This window comes from Eublepharis macularius, chromosome 14 (genome assembly GCF_028583425.1).
Source record: "Eublepharis macularius isolate TG4126 chromosome 14, MPM_Emac_v1.0, whole genome shotgun sequence".
NCBI classification, from domain to species: Eukaryota; Metazoa; Chordata; class Lepidosauria; order Squamata; family Eublepharidae; genus Eublepharis; species Eublepharis macularius.
This window is the reverse complement of record NC_072803.1, coordinates 46056453-46073002: the sequence shown is the minus strand read 5'-3', so window position 1 is coordinate 46073002 and position 16550 is coordinate 46056453.

Sequence of the window (16550 nt, the reverse complement as noted above, 5' to 3'; positions counted from 1 at the left end):
CATTGGGCTAGCACATCAGTCATCTCTGACAACACCATTGGATTGGAGGTGCTGACAGCAGCATGGTTCTGGTGCTGTTGATGCTGCTGTTAGGGCTGTCGTTAGCAAGGAAGCCCACCTGCTAGGTGGCAACCCTAAGGGAGAGCCATTGCCTTCATGTCCTACTTGCATTTGGCTGGCTACTGCTGCACCCAGGAAGCAGAACTAGATGGACCTTTAACTGGATTCAGCAGGGCAGTTCTTACAAAGTTCTGCTACATTCAGAATTCATGTCTTTTGGCAGCTGTTATGAGAACCAAGAATGGAACTTCAACATACAGAGGCAGTATACCTCTAAATGCAAATTGTTGAGGATATACAGCCAGGAAGGCCTGTTGATTTCATATCCTGCACATGGGCTTTCTGGAAGCATTTGTCTGTCCAGCATGGGAAATGGGATGCTGGACAATTTGGCTCTTTGGCCTTAATCAGCAGGGCTCACCATGTGTTAAGTGACCAATATAAGTTGCTAGTTGCATAAATGTCTGCTGACATATTTGCCAGCTTGCTGTGTAGACTTAACGTTGGGAACATTTTTTTACAGGACTGAATTTTCAAGAGATTCCAACACGGAGTGAGTGGGTTGCTGCTGGCCTCGGGTGAGGTTCTCCATCATTTCATCTGGAGCGTTGCAGGTAGGAATTCAGATCAAGCCACTTGACACCCTGAAATGCTTGAGTCCCTGGATCAATAGCCAGGAGGACAGATCAATTCCCTTGACAGTCTGGACCAGTATAATCACTTTTCCTTCACCTTGTCAAAGTCACCTTTGATTTACTCTACTCTGAGTTGGGGCAATGGGAGCGACAGTGGAGCATTTCTTTTCTTTTGTGCTTTGCTAAGCAGATGGTATCAATAAACGTATCTATATGCATAAAAAGCCCTGACCTGGATAGTCCAGGCAAGCCCGATCTCATCAGACCTTGGAAGCTAAGCAGGGTTGGCTATGGTTAGTAATTGGATGGGAGAGCTCCAAGAAAGCAGGGTCTCTATGCAGAGGCAGGCAATGGCAAACCATCTCTGTTTGTCTCTTGCCTTGCCTAGCAGGGTCGGCTTAAGCTGGTTATGACTTGACAGCACTTACCACCACCATACATAAAAAGATGGCGCCAGCATTGCGTCACAATGTATAGCATGACCAAGAAATGGAAGCAAGGATGGTGCTATGCAAATGAAGGGGTGTGGCTATGTAGATAGAAGGTGGCTTAATTCTCAAGGGTATCTGTCTGCAAAGGTTGCCGTGGAGCCGCCCAAAATATGTCGAGCAAAAAAGGACAAAGAGAAGGCAGCATATCTCTAACAATGGAGGGATTTAATAATAATAATAATATGTTTATTGCTTTTCCAGCCGAAGCCATAAGCCATACAAATACCAACAAAATATGAACTGTACACTTGAACATACCCAATTCACATAGACATAACTCGTCATTATCACTTTAAACTATCTAAACTCATGAAAATCTTGTTTCTTTATCACCGTGGCTAAAAAGGAAGCCACTATAGCAGAGGTTTGATTGTCAGGAAAGTTATCAGACAATAACACTGAGATTGCCCAAGGAAGGAAGGGAAGCTTTTCTTTTAACATAATAGGAATAATAAATCTCTCTCTTTCCTTCCTCCACTTAGGAGGGATTTATTAGTGATTCAAATGGGGCAAACTATGGCAAGGGGATAAGTTGTTGGTTGAAAATATGACACACCATACAGACACTCCCTTTGGGGTCCTGCCTGGCTCCATCCATCTGCGTGGCTCCACCTGTATAGAAGAATAAGAGGAGACAGCAACATTATTGATGGTTGAAGCAACATTCTGTACCTATCTTATGTCTATGACTACGGATGACAAGTCCTTTATTCATTAATATTGAAGGTATCAGTTGGACTCTCTGCAAGGCTCCCAATACCCGCGTACCTTTTGAATCAACAGCAACGTGGGAATCTTCAGCGTTCGGATGGTTAAGAACAAATGACCATTAACTTTAGAGACTTTTCTTTCCGACACTGAGGGACTTATCTGTGGGTGTACGGTCTAGTATACACATTTTATACATTTAGGGTTCTTGTATTTACCTCTTTGCTTGACGGATGAATGAATTGTTGTATTTATGTATGAATTATATTTTTGGATTTAATATTTATTCATTCATATTTATTGCACTGAGCACTTTGTATATAAAAAAATTATCTAATCGTTTGAAATACTGTAATTGTAGATTATTTATCCACAAGTGTTGTTTGTGTTAGGTATTGTAGTTTTCCTTGGGGCAGCCTCTTTGGTGTTTGGACTTTTAGGTCTGGCAGGAGAGGTCCTAGGTGAACCACCCTTCCTATAACTGGATGCCTCTCCCATCATAATGACCAGCTTTCTGCTCCTGTTAGAGATGCATTCAAATGTGTAGTATTATACCTGTTCTGCAGTCACTCTACTGAATACTGATGTGGCAAAACGGAATTGTGCAAGAAGGTGCTTTTTAATATCAGGAACAGGGTTATTTTTAATTGTTTGTGAACATTTTAAGCAATTTCCCTTTTCTTTTTTCCTCTCCTTGTATTGTTTACAGTATATTATACTGTTTTATGTCATTATTATTTCTAATGGTGCAGTCCAATTTTACTGCCTATTGGTGTAATCAGGCATTACTGCATTGTTTATTTATGTATTATACTGATCTTTATTGCACGGTTTTTTTTTAAAAAAAATCATTTCTGTAATTCTCCTTGAGTCTCAGTGAGGAAGGCAGGTGATAAAATGAAGAAAATAAATAAATAGTTTTTGCATTAAATTCAAGTTACTAATTATCTATAAAGTCCTTCATGGCCTAGGACCCGCATATCTTAAAGAGCGCCTCTCCCAATATGTTCCTTTGTGACAGCTTCGCTCAAGTGAAGAAAGCCCATTGGAAGTGCCACCCTGCCAATGGGAATGACCAACAGCTTTTCAGGTTAACTCCGTTGGGGAACTGCCTGCTGCAGAAATCCTGGGACAAACCATCAGTAGTTCTGGATAATCCCACAAAGCATTGTTTGTCCTTTTTTACTTGGTAGCTGATTCCAGTCTGCCAGGGCTCATACTTAATTGTCCAAGGACTGCACCTGCTCGCCTCCTACCAGGAACTCCAAATACTCAAACCAGACTTGGACAATGCAGTACTTCTTGAGGTTGGACATCAGTCCCACAACTCTTAGCCTCTTCAGTACCTGCTATAAATGCACCAGGTTTTTGAGCCAAGCTGTGATATAGATGACTGCCATTTTTATAAGTGAATGGTCCTTCTTGTTCAGCACCCTGTCCATTAGACCTTGGAAGGCGGCGGTGGCTCCATGGAGCCCAAACAGCATCTCAGTTTGCTTGGAAAAGCCCTGCATGCAAGGAAGAGGGTTTTCAAACATGCTCCCGTGGCCAGAAGTATTTGCCCGTAAAGATTTAGAAGATCTAGCATAGATATAAATGAGGCCTGGCCCAGGTGATCTCATGGGTTGTCCACCTGAGACATCAGGTAAACATCAGATTTAGACACTTTATTCAGATTCTGGAAATCAATACAAAAGTAGATGCTGCTGTGCTGTCCAGTTTTGGCCCCAATACGGAGTGGGGAGATTGAGCCAAGGACTCCGGGACTCTTTGATTGCTACCTCTCCTCCACCTCTTTCTCTATCACCTTTCCCAGTAATTAATTATTTAATAAAGATCCAGTAAAGCCTTCCAAACTTAAAAAATAGCTGTCCTCACTCAATTGTTTTATTTCAAACAGAAACAATTCATATATAAACATCACAATATACATAGACACCAGGGGAGCTGGTAACGGGGTTCTACACATTTCTGATAGCTATGAGGAAGTGGCTGATTTTCTATTTGTTGGGTTGGATCCGATCAGCTTTTCTGCTGGTGAAAAAGGGATCAAGAGTCCCTTTGACCATCCAAAAAGGTTACGCTTGGAATCACAGGACTTGCATGGGATTGGGACACTGGCTGTACTAAGGAGGACATTGAGTGAAAGAAGTTGGATGGATCCGTTCTGTTGAATTGCAAATGAGGATTTGCCATAGTCCTCAGTGATGCCGAATTTTGCTGATGGGCCAAAGTATAGAATTCGAGATGCAGCTGGAAGGACAAGGGATGGACAGCAGACAGCAATTTTAGACCACAGATGCTCAGAGTTAGGCTGCGTCTTTCCAAAACTTCCCATCCTCCTGCTAGAATACTACCCTGTGCTATGGAGCATTTTAAAAAAAACCCTACGAGGCCTGAAGTTACAAAAGGTTGCATAGAAGTGTAACAGAAAACTGCAAAAAGAAATCAAAGCGAATTTAGAGAGAAATTCCTCTTTGAGGAATAAGAGGAAACAATCATATCTAAAAAAGTGAATTTCGGATAAAGAAATTCCACTCTACATAATGCTTATGCAAGTTGGGCGGATGTGGGAGGAGACAGGGCGAGCTGTAGGAGAGCTGAGAGGAAATATGCCTGTGTAAATCATTTGCAGTACAATTTAGAACAACATCAAGCATGCTGTAAAATGGAAGACATTGTTAAAGACTTGAAGGTGCTGCTTGCAGTTTGAAATCAAACTACAATTTGAGCAAAGGAGAGTATGTTAGGCGACAGCCTAAGCTTAGAACTTCCACCCTGATAGGCTGATTTTGGACATGTAGGGAGGGTTTTATGTTCAGGGAACATCCAAACCTTGAACCCCTTCTAGTGTGAAATGGTACAATCCAGCAACAGACGTATGACTTGGAATACAGCCGCTTCTGATTCAGTTCCTCTCCAGTACTGAGGAAGGTAGCAAACAATCTCCAAAAGGCTGTAAATATGATCTTGTTGTCTGGCTGAAAACACCCACTGGGGACAGAACAGGGGACATCCCAAGAACATTTTTATTTCTGCCATGCTGCCTTGGCCAAGCTCTCTCCCCCTCCCCGGCCGCTCTGTCACCCAGCCCCCTTCTTGGATGCCATTTATTCTCTCCATGTGCTAGCAAAAGCTGCCGCCATCAGCACTCAATGACAGGTCCCTCCGAGCCACTTTCCCTCCGGTTGAAAATAAAAATAAAAAATGTGACTGCTACCAGGGTGGCTATAAACTATAAAGTCAGGGGATAAATGAGGGACAAACAGACTAGCTGCCTAATGGGCTGTTGTTAGCGAAATTATTTGCTTTTGCTCCTTAAGCTCGGTCCAAACTCGTCCCCATCCAATGAGGCTCCTGGGTAAAGTTTCCGGAATGTACTGTATTGATCAATCTGCAGACAGGTTGGCCATCTGTGGTGTGAGCGTACCTTGGCACTTCTCAAGGTAATCAATGATATTTTGATAGCTACGGGTATGAATCAATAGACGAGCAGCTATCCTAATTGATTTGTCTAAGGCCTTCAATCGGGTAGGTCATCAGTTATCTCCAGTGGCATCCGTCGGACTGGAGGCAACCCTGCGCAAGATGTGTGAGATCTGGCTCTTGTTGAGAACCAGGGAGGCCCATTGTGATCTCAAGGCTCAGGTCAGCAAGCGTTCAACCTGGAAGTCTCTAGAGGAGCCCAGAAGTATTACCCGACCCACTTAGTCCTGTTGGTCTCCATGCACGTCCCTCCGTGGCCAGAACGGGGAAAAGGACAGAGCCTGAATCTCTTTCCTCCATCCCTCGTATCCCCCGTTCAAGACCCACTGTGGTCATCAGCACAGGAGAGAGCAGGAAATGTGTTTTGTGTTTCTAATCATTATTATTCTAAAGTGTTCCTATAGATATCACTGTGGTGAGCATACATTTCTATAATCTCAACGGAAAACGGCTCCCTCTTGTTATTAAATATTCACCTAGATTACCAAAAGAAGTCAGGTGGGGGAAGTTGGGAGAGGAAGGGGGGAAAAGTATGCAGGATCATCCAGTGGCTCCGTCGAAGAAAGCATCACATGCCCTATCATACTATAGAGCCTTGCGCCAGTTAAAGGCATGGCTTTCTCTCAGCTGGCCAATAGACCAGGATTCCAGTGACACACATTTCGTTTGGAAATATTAGTTTGGAAACCATTTATACAACTATAGTAAGGAATCCAATAAGAGTTGTAAGAAACAACTGACTGCTGGTTTCTGTGGTGACCAGGCTTGTCACTCACTTCTCCCTAGCGTCTCCCTTCCTCTGTATCTGAGATGAAATGGCTGGCTGGGGCATGTTCACAATCCAGGGCTTTTTTTCAGTGGGATCTCCCAGGATCTGAAATCCAGCACCTCTGAAAAAAGATCACATGACTGGTGGCCCCGCCCTCAGCACCCAAAGACCCGTGGGCCATCTCCCTGGGTGGAGCTTCTCCCGGGCCGCCTGCTTCTCCAGCCTCTTCCCCAGCCTTTCCCCCTCTCCCTCCCTTTCTCTTTCTTTCCTTCTTTTCTTGTTTCCTTCTTTCTTTCCCTCCGTCCCTGTCTCTTTCCATGTCTTTTCTTCTTCCCTTTCTTTACCTTCCTTCCTGAGGCACCGTCACTGCCTGGCTGGCTGAGAGGCAGGTCAGGAGGGAGAAGAAAGGAAGAGAAAGCCACCCTCTTGTGACATCATTGTGTGTTTCCGGTGATGCGCGTGCACTTTGCGCGCGCACATGTGGTAATAGAGAGATCTACCACCTTAAAAAAAAAAAGCCCTGTCACAATCTACTGTTTTACTGGGATTATGTATGCCTCTGAGCCATCATAGACTGGGCACACCTCATTTAAACTCAACCCCAGTTGAAATGTGTGTCCCCTTTTCATGCTATCAGCTGCATTTATTTTCTTTATGCATGTTCAGAACTGAATGACAGTTTCTGGATGCCAAAGCAAAGTATTTGTGATCCAGTTTAGAACACTTATTGAACATGCATAGCTTTGGGAGCTAGGCAAGCAAAATGGATCGGGCTGAAATCCGGGCCACCCTGAGGGTTTTGAGTGTCCTAGATGGGCATGTCTGAGTGCCCCTGCTGGCAGGCATGTGTGTGCCCAGAGCTGGTGGCCAGCCATTCAGCAGGTGCACATACACCTGGAGCCACCAGGTGGGAGCCCAAATTGTAGGCTGGCTAGTTGGCAGGTGTGTTTGTGTCCAGAGTCGCTGACTGGTCAGGCAACCCACGTGACAGTGCAGGGACCTTGGTTGCTGCAGGGAAATGCTCCCTCCCACTGGCACCAGAGCAATCACCTAGGGAAGCCTAATGAGAGGGTGGTCCATGGCTTGAATGCCAGAGAGACACACCAGACAACTCCCCCAACCAAGGCTGAGATAAAGAAGGGACGCATCTGCTGTGTGGAATTGTGTGGCTTGTCCCTGGTATTATAACCTTGACCATTTTCTGTGCCTGGCTTTTAAAGTCAGCTCCGTGTTAACTGAATGTTTAAAATAAGATCACAAATATTTCGCACTTTTTCACACCGCCACCTGGGAACTGTAGTTTGATCCAGCAAATTCTGAGCATGTGCCAACATGATGAATGCTACTAACTAATGAACACCGCTGACTGCACAACTGCAGCATGTATACTCACAACGGAGCTGATCTTAAATGATGCATTGTGACCTTGGGATGCAGGCAGGTCCAGCAATCAAGTAAATTGTGATCATGCACCAACTGTGTCTACCCAGTCAGCTGCCATGCCGAATGTTTCCCACTGTGCCAATGCAAATGCACTCAAACTACTGCTTATTTTAAATTGCAAATAGGCTCAACTTGAGTGCTTGACTTGAGAGAAAACAAGGTAAGTTTGATTTCTGAATTACCTTATTTGCAAAAAATCAAACCATACCCAGTTACCTACCTTGGCAGACAAACTTGTCCAGATTAAGGCTCAGTCGTCTGTTACAGTTTAGGGATGCCAATTGTGGCATTATGGATTTTGTTGGATTTGTAGGGAGTTAAGTAGGAAAAGACAGAGCGTGCAAAGTAGTGGCATCTGTTAGCTGATTCTGAGCATTGCTGCCTTCAAATTCAGCAACAAAATGTTAACATTAATGAAAGCAATTATGTTAACCACTGTCTTGCCAAGGTGAATATTCTACACACTCTGGGTTTGGCTCCAGTTAACTATCAGGCTGAAATCCTGATAGTTCACTACGTGATCAAGTGGAGCATAAGTGGAGCGCAAGCGAACAGGGAGGAAAACACGTGAGTCTGTTCACTTGCCATTCAAGTGTCATTCGTCACTTGTAGCTTGGCCCTATTTTGCCAGTGGAAGATGGGAAGGGTGCACTTTGATCACCAAAAAGGACTCTGCTGGAAATCATTGGGCCTGCAAGGACAAAAACCGTGAATGCTGGGAGCTGTAGTAAGGAGGAATAAGAAAAACTGGCAGGACCCGACCTCCTAGCCTTTCCTGGCATCTTTTAATCCCATGACATTCAGATCTGGGAATCTTGCTGGTATAACCAGGGCTGGCCCAAGGCTTTGAGGTACCAAGCTACTCCTCCTCTTACATCACACAGAGGCAGGAAGATGGTGCCTGCCCCCCTTGCCCCTAGCACCATGGTGAGAAGCCTCTGCTTCACCCCCCCCCCCAAAATCAGGTGAAATAGTAAGGCATGATGGAGGTAAGGAGGAGGTGCTCCACCCTCTACAACCGCGGAACGGAAGAAGGTAGCAGGCTGCCCAGTGGCCACCAAGTGGGACCAGGGACACCTCCTGATGCCAGGGGTGGGTGACCAGTCTGGAGCAGCCAGGCCAAGGGAAGGAGGCAACAGGACTGGTTGGCACCCCTCCGCCACTGGTTCCCTGTCTCTGAGTATAACATGATCCTTGGTCCATGCAAAGACAGATCTATGAGGATGCTGGTGAAATTGAACCCCAGAACCATGGATCCTTCCAAGAGGAAGGCTCAAAGCAAATTCACGCAAAATGCTATCCCCCACCCACCTCAGCTCTAACACAGCCAACAATTTTTACAGAGTCATCGCCAGGAACTGCAGGGTGAACCTCCAGGCTACCCGATGTATGCAGGACCTCCCTCTGGGACAGAGAAAACAGTCAGAGGGGCCACGACTCACCTGGTTTGCATGCAGAAGGTCCCAGGCACAATTCCTGGGGCAAAACCTTTCTCCATCCGAGATAATGGACAACCACCTTTAGCCAGTGGCCAATATGGGCCTTGATTAGCTGACTCAGAAAGAAGGCATGAACATGTGACTCAGTGGTGAAGCACACACTAGTTCCCATGTTCAATTCGTGACATTTCCACTGAAGGAGCATCATGTAGCAGTAGTTAAGAGTGTCTTTTCTCTGTCCATGGCCATAGTGAATAGCTGCCAGTCTAAGCAGGCAATACTCTCATTAGCTTCTTATTCACAGAACTTTTGTAGAACTCCTGCCTTGCATGCAGCAGATACAAGGTTTATTCTGTAACATCTCCGATGAAATACCCTGACTTGGTATAAGGAAGATTTATATATTCGTAGACATGTCGAAGGGAAAGATGGCATTCAATAAAAGACCATTCAATGGATAGAGAACCTCAACCAACAACCCCACTGGAAAGCTTGAATCTCTAGTGCAAAGCCTGCTGAGATTTCTTAGGTAGCTGCAACTGTGGAGCCACCTTTTGGGGGGCCTGCGTCCTGGGGCAATTATCTAGCAGATGACCTGATTGCTTTACATTCCCATAACTTTTATTGCTTTGTCTACATGTCGTGGTGTATTCCTGCAACCCCAAGTCAGGAGCAAAGGCATATTATTTATTTGCTTGTCGTCATGCGCATCCCTCCATATGACCTCCCCTTGGGAGATCTGAGGCAGTAAGCGACCCTGTCGCAGAGGGTGCAATGATTTCATCTGAATAAGCAGACAAGGGTGATGGGTTAGAGACCAAAGAAGACCTTTTGTTTGTTTACATGATTCATTTGCTGCCACAAGTCATTAAAGTAGGAAGGAAATGACACGGGTGCAACAGCCAAAAGGTCTCGTATGTATTTCTGAATCCTTTAACTTTCATATGAGAAAGAAAGTTTGACAAAATGAAAATAAATACTTCGCATACTAGTTTTCTATATCGAGGGAGATAGAGGGAGGTGTTTGCTTTTCTCATGGGCCATGCTGTGACTTGGTTCATCTCCCTGAAGCCTGAAGTGGTACAATCCTAGCAAGCTTTATCACTTGGTCCTGAAGGTTGTATGGGCTACAGGTAGCCACAGCAGTGTGGTGTGTAGGGCTGCCAGATCAGGTTTCAGAGAAGGGTGAGAGTTTTGCACTGAGAATGAAAGACATACTCCTCCAGTGTAAAATGCATGTTTCAAGAGTTGTAGTGCTTCAAAAAATTGTTGACATTTCTCCTTGCTTCTGAAGGTGAACCTCGGTGACTCATAATGCTTGTTGTCAATATTAAGTGAGCATTGTGATCCCAATGAATCTTGGAGTTTAGACTATTCCAGCTTCCACCCACTTTCCTGGCTGCCTCTGTAGCAGGCAGATCTCTTTTCTCCCCTTCTACCTTTCCCTCTCTCTTCTCTTCTTGGCAGTGCCACAAGAACGAATGAAAAACCACCCTCTTTCTTTTGTCTTTCACTATGAATGTAGTGACAGCAAGATTCAGGGTGCCTGGGAAATGTCATTTTCCCTGGTGCTTGAAGTGCTATGTAGTAGCCAAGCAGATTGAAAGGAAGAGGAAGAAGAGGGAGAAAGAGCAACATGTGTCGTAATCATCTTCTGCCAAGTAAAGTGGCTTTGGGGCTCCTAGAGATGGAACTTGGGGGAAAGGTGGGGCAGAAGGGTTTGGCGACTCCTGGGAGAGTCCACAGTGACAACCTCATTAAATTTCTTGAGGGGAGATTTTTTCTCTGAATGTCGTCTGGTGCCACTGTGCATTGCCATTCCAATTCTGGATTGAGGATTGAGGAAGAGCTCTCCCCATGGTTCAAGAGCATTCAGGGTAGTCATGTTTTATCTCTTCTAACTATATGTAATTATTAGAATTTTAGTGAGGGGGGGAACAAAAGGTGCATTAAATAAAAATCTGTGGTAAAAACTTCACCTCAAAGTTTGTTCTTTAATCAGACTATTTTTGAAGGTCTGTTCTATCCTGAAAGTTCAGATTTCCAAACAAAATGAAAGCAGTAAGATTCAGAAGGACGTTCTGAAGGCATGCCAAAACCTAGGGAAAAAATCCATCTCTCTTCTCCATGCAAAACCACTGATGAGTTCATGAACTGTGCCGAGCCATAAATCAGTTTGGCTCATGTTGGAGAACAGGAAGGTTTTTTAGCCCCCTAATGGGCATTCTGACAATCTGATTGCGCCATAATTCTTTGTAGCTGTCACCTTTGCAGGCCCGTCAACACTCCTAATCTTTTTTCATTGCAATGTCAAGTTTTGGAAAAGTAAAGAGGTGGGTGGTAAAACATGACTGATAATGGAAGCTGGGATCTTTTCGGTGACTTTCCAGATGTGGGTTGCATGCCTTTATATGTGGCATGGAGCACTGGAGCGGCAAAGTGATAACATGGAGCTGTCCCGACGAGAGCACTTCAGGACCAGGGACAGCTCACAAGAATAGCAGGACGGTGACCCGATACTATTGTGTTGGCTCTGTTGTGATGTGTGAACCTGTCAGGAAACATGTATAACCTGCAATACCATTTGGATTCTTTACTCTTGGGTCTAACTGCCACCATCTGAGGGGTTAACTTTTTGTAACCCTAAAACACTAACCCAGACCAGTCCTGGATCTTCAGTGCTGAAGTGTGCACGTGCGTGACGTAATCTGTCTTCTCTGTACTAGGAGGTAGGCCCTGGTAAGTTCCTCGTCTTCAGCCAGGCAACTGCACTTGTACTTCCTCAGCCTTTGTTGTAGCATGAACTGAACAGCTGGCCTATAAGGGAAGTTTTGCACAGGAAGTCTCTCAGGGCAAAGATTCAATTTTTAAAAGTTTATTCTACATTCTCACAGATAGATAAATAAGGAAACCTGGGAAAGGAACCATAGAACTGAGAAAATAAAATGACTGTACAGTGTCTAACTAATTCAAAACTTACTAGGATTCTATGGTCTCTGCACTTTCCCTGTAAGTTGACTCAAGCATTCCAAAGTTCATAGTCGAAGCTGACAAACATCCCCTTCTAGTTAGTTTTTATTTCAGGGGGCTGTGAGAAGAAGAGGGTCCATCTTCAACCAATCAGAAAAAGAGGGGTTTATGCAACTATTTCCTCAAAGAAAAGGTCCAGACTAAGGAACTCTTGTCCCATGACCATGTGGGTTTTGCACTCAGTGCTTTTGGGGATAAGCAAGAAACAGGGTGCAGCAGTGGTGAGCAGGCTGCAGAAGTCCTTTGGGCTATATGCACCAGAGATGGCAGATGAGAGAGAAATGCCCCTGGTATGGGTTATCAAAGTATAGATGGGTTTTACATTGCCTTTTCTCTGATGAGGTACTTGTGACACTACTTGGCAACCATGTAGGTAACATAACCTTGAGACTGGCCCCAGTTCATATGGTAGAGCTTCAGTCAGCTAAGGTCCTCATACCATTCACCATTCTTGCAACTAAACAGTCAAGGGTGTTCATTCTTTACAGATCTGAACCTGAGACACTGCTTCATATCAGGTCACACCACTGGTCCATCTAGTTCAGTATTATCTACTCTGTTTGGCCATGGCTCTCCGGGACTGCAAAGACTAGGGACTGAACCTATGACCCTCCATGTCTAAACCATGAGCTCTACCACTGAGCCATGGGCAGAAAGGCTGTAATGCCTAAAGGCTTCTAGTGAGTTGTGCTAGGCAACAAGATTGCCTACTGACCTCTAATCCCTGGCTTTGACTTTTACTTCTTATTCCAAACTCATGACCCCCGTCCCTCTAGTTTTTGGTTTAAGCCACTCAGTCAGAGCCTGCCTAAGGCCCAGCTCTGTGACCATACATGACATAGATATGGATTCCAATTCTCTTGAGGACTTAGTATCCCCAGCCTCCAAGGTAGCATTAGAGGCCATACTCTCTTCCTTTGGGTGGTCCATAGAGTTTTCCTCCCTCTAAGTGAGCCTTGGGCCAGCTGAATGGTTCCTGAGGTACTCTCCTTTTACCTGTCCTCGTAGAAGCTTTTGTGGCCTAACAGTTGCTATCCAAGGCATTTGGGGACTGAGGCATGATACGCTGTAATTTTCCAGCACTCTCTTCCAAAGGAAATTAATTTTGCGAAGAGTCTTGTACCTTCAAAATCTGCATGAAAAGCAGAAATAGGGGTGTATGAATAGGCCTATTTTCATGTCTTTTCATTTTTCTGTGCTGTCATTCTGAGTATTTTGTTTCACCCATTTTTGCTGCTGATGCTTCCAATTTGTTTGCTTCTCCAATTTGTTTGCTTCTCTTATGGCATTTTAGCACCATTTTTGCAGAGGTTTTATACCACTGATGTGCAATTGCAGCAAAGAATATGTTAAAACTTGCATAAATTTAATACTAAAAATTCATCCCAAGGAGACAGAAGATGGCACAAAAGCAAAGCCTTGTGAGTTGGATTTGTTAGAAAAAGGGACTGGCGATGTCTCAGGCTCAAACCTTCAAGACAAGAACCATAGAGGACAGACAGACAGACAGACAGACAGACAGACAGACAGACAGACAGACAGACAGACAGACAGATAGATAGATAGATAGATAGATAGATAGATAGATAGATAGATAGATAGATAGATAGATAGATAGATAGATAGATAGATAGATAGATAGGCTAGTATCAGTCTCTTTTCTGCCTACTCTACTATCACTCACTTTCTCTGATTGGTAGAATGTAGTCCAAGGGAAGTTACTTTCTTCTTTCCTCCTCTTCTTTCCCCTTTCTTCCCTGCAGGCATCAGGAGAAGCAGCATGATATCTCCTCCTGGGACAAAATGAAGCTGATGGTCTCTTATCAATCTGAAGCCATCCTAGTTAGCTAGATTAGTTAGTCACTGTTTCTCTCCACTATACTTAAGTTAATGTACTTCTATAAATAAATAGACCATCATTGGTTCTTTAACTCAAGGAAGAGACTCTCTGTGTGCAATTTGTAAGATAGTGTGGTAAATATTAGTTTAGGCCACGCTGATGCACTGAAGCTCAGGAGAAGCTTCAGCTCTGTAAATAAGGAAAGGAAGGGCTGTCTGACTGGTCCAGCCAACCTTAACTAAACCCAGTAAGATTTGCACAAGGGAAAGGCAAAGCCAAAAGGTGGGAATTGAAACAATGTGCCTGAAACTGGACAGCTTGCCTAGCCAAAACCATCATTTCTCCCATCTCTTTTCCCATCTCCAGACTAGGAAAGGCTGTCTCAGTTGAATGTCTGACTGCAATGCAACTATTTTAGACCAGACCTTGAACAAGTAAAAATTTAACAGATCAGACCAGAAAGAAAATTTGGAGCAGGATTTGAAAGCCTAAAAGAAAGCTCTCCCGGTCATTTTTACTTTGCGTTATTTGATCATTTTGCTTGGATTTTTAAAAATAAGTTTTCACTACTTTCTCGACTTCTTCCCATGATGCTTTACTCCCCCATCCTTCATCCCTCCCCCCAACACCTACACTATGTTGGAAAAGTACAAGAACAAATTTATTTTTTTTCCTGAGGGAGATGGTATTCGAACCAAGAACAAGCAGGCACTCGATAACAACACATCTTTAATATTCCACTGCATCTTTCTTGCCTAGACATTAAAAACTAGGACAAATAATCAAGTCAAGGCAATTACCTTAGCATAAATGTATATATTATTTATATGAGGCTTTGAATATATAAATATTAGTGATAACATTTGCATGAGGATAAGGAAAGAGATAAAATGAGCCCCCAAAGCAATTGCTGCCTGCTTTTGTTATCATCACCCATTGCATTCAATGTGAACATCACCTTTGGTCCTGATCTAGTGCCGAATAAATATTCTGTTTTGTTTTTTTAAAAAACATTTGTTCATTTTATCAGTGGTTTTGTCACTGTTTGATTGGTTGATTCATTTGTATTCTGAGTTCCTACTGTATGGCTTTTATTCACAACTTAGACAGTAGTTCTACATGTGGTTAATGTCATTAATACATCAAAATGTGTAATGCTGGCTTACAGGTGTGCAAGGAGTTTTAGAAAAAAAGGTATACAAAGGGACAATTCAGTGCAATGCAAAAGAAAATAGCACACAAAGAGCCACAGCTTTGAGTAGCGCAACCGAGATGCAAAATCAAAGTGGGGGTGGGACATTCAGAATTATACCTTAGTGTAAGCTGACAGAAGAAAAGAACATGGCTTTTCTTTCAGGGGTTCCATTGGCTGCCAATACATTTCTCCACCAATCTCCCAAGGAATCAAAATTGTGTCTTGGGCAGCTGTTAAGTAAGACCCATAATTCAAGAGTTAAAAGTCTGGATTTGTGAGTTTGATTGGCACAAGAGAGGGGGGGAGAGAGAGAGAGAGAGAGAGAGAGAGAGAGAGAGAGAGAGAGAGAGAGAGAGAGAGAGAGTCATGTGGATTTTCAGGTCACAGCAGCAAGGATGAGAAACCAGAACTCATCCCTCCCAAAGGTTTCACAGAACACACCTGAGATATGTCAAAAGTTTTATAAAAATTCTGATCACTTCTCTCTTAGAATTCCTCAGATAGTTGACTTGTATAGAAGAATCACCACATTTACCTTAAAATTGCATTTACATCATTTTTATTTGCATTAGGCAGGGCTTTTTTTCAGCTGGAACGTGGTGGAACGGAGTTCCGGCACCTGTTGAAAATGGTCACATGGTGGGTGGCCCTGCCCCCTGATCTCCAGACAGAGGGGAGTTTAGATTGCCCTCCATGCTGTGGCACAAAGGGCAATCTAAACTCCCCTCTGTCTGGAAATCAAGGGGTGGGGCCACCGGCCATGTGACCATTTTCACCGAGGGTGATTTAAACTTTAAAAAACTCCCCCCCCCCGTTCCAGCTGACCCCAAGTGACATCATTGCGCAGTCCCAGAAGCATGTGCGCACTTTGCGCATACACATGTGGTACCGGGGCACCACTTCCCACCAGGAGTTGCCCCCTGTGCTGGCAACCCACTGAGTTCCACCACCTCTTTTCCCAGAAAAAAAGCCCTGGCATTATGCAAATTTTGGCATCAGGTCTGCTGTCCACAACTGATACCCTTTTAAGGAGTTGATGCCCAGTCTGGATGGGAGGTATGTGGAAAGACTCATAAACCGTGGTGTGATTTATGTTGAACAGTGGGACTTCAGTGGCTGGAGCCCAATGTTCTTAAAGAAGTTATATTGTGCTGTCTGATTATATTCCCCCAGTTCTGTTACTATATATTATTTTGGAATTTTGCTCTGTGCCACATCCTACTTCTCTTTAATTCTGATTTAATTGGGAGAATTTCTGAAATTCAATATAGAAGAAGAGCATTCTCAGAAAAAAAAAACAATTTTCCTGATTTTGAATAACGTGGAACTTACTTCTAAGTGCTTAGGCTCACTGCCTTTGTCTTCCCATTTAATACAGCAAATTCTGAAGTCCCCCAACTCCAAATTTGCCCCCCATCATTAAGTAGTATTCTATTCTATTCTATTCTATTCTA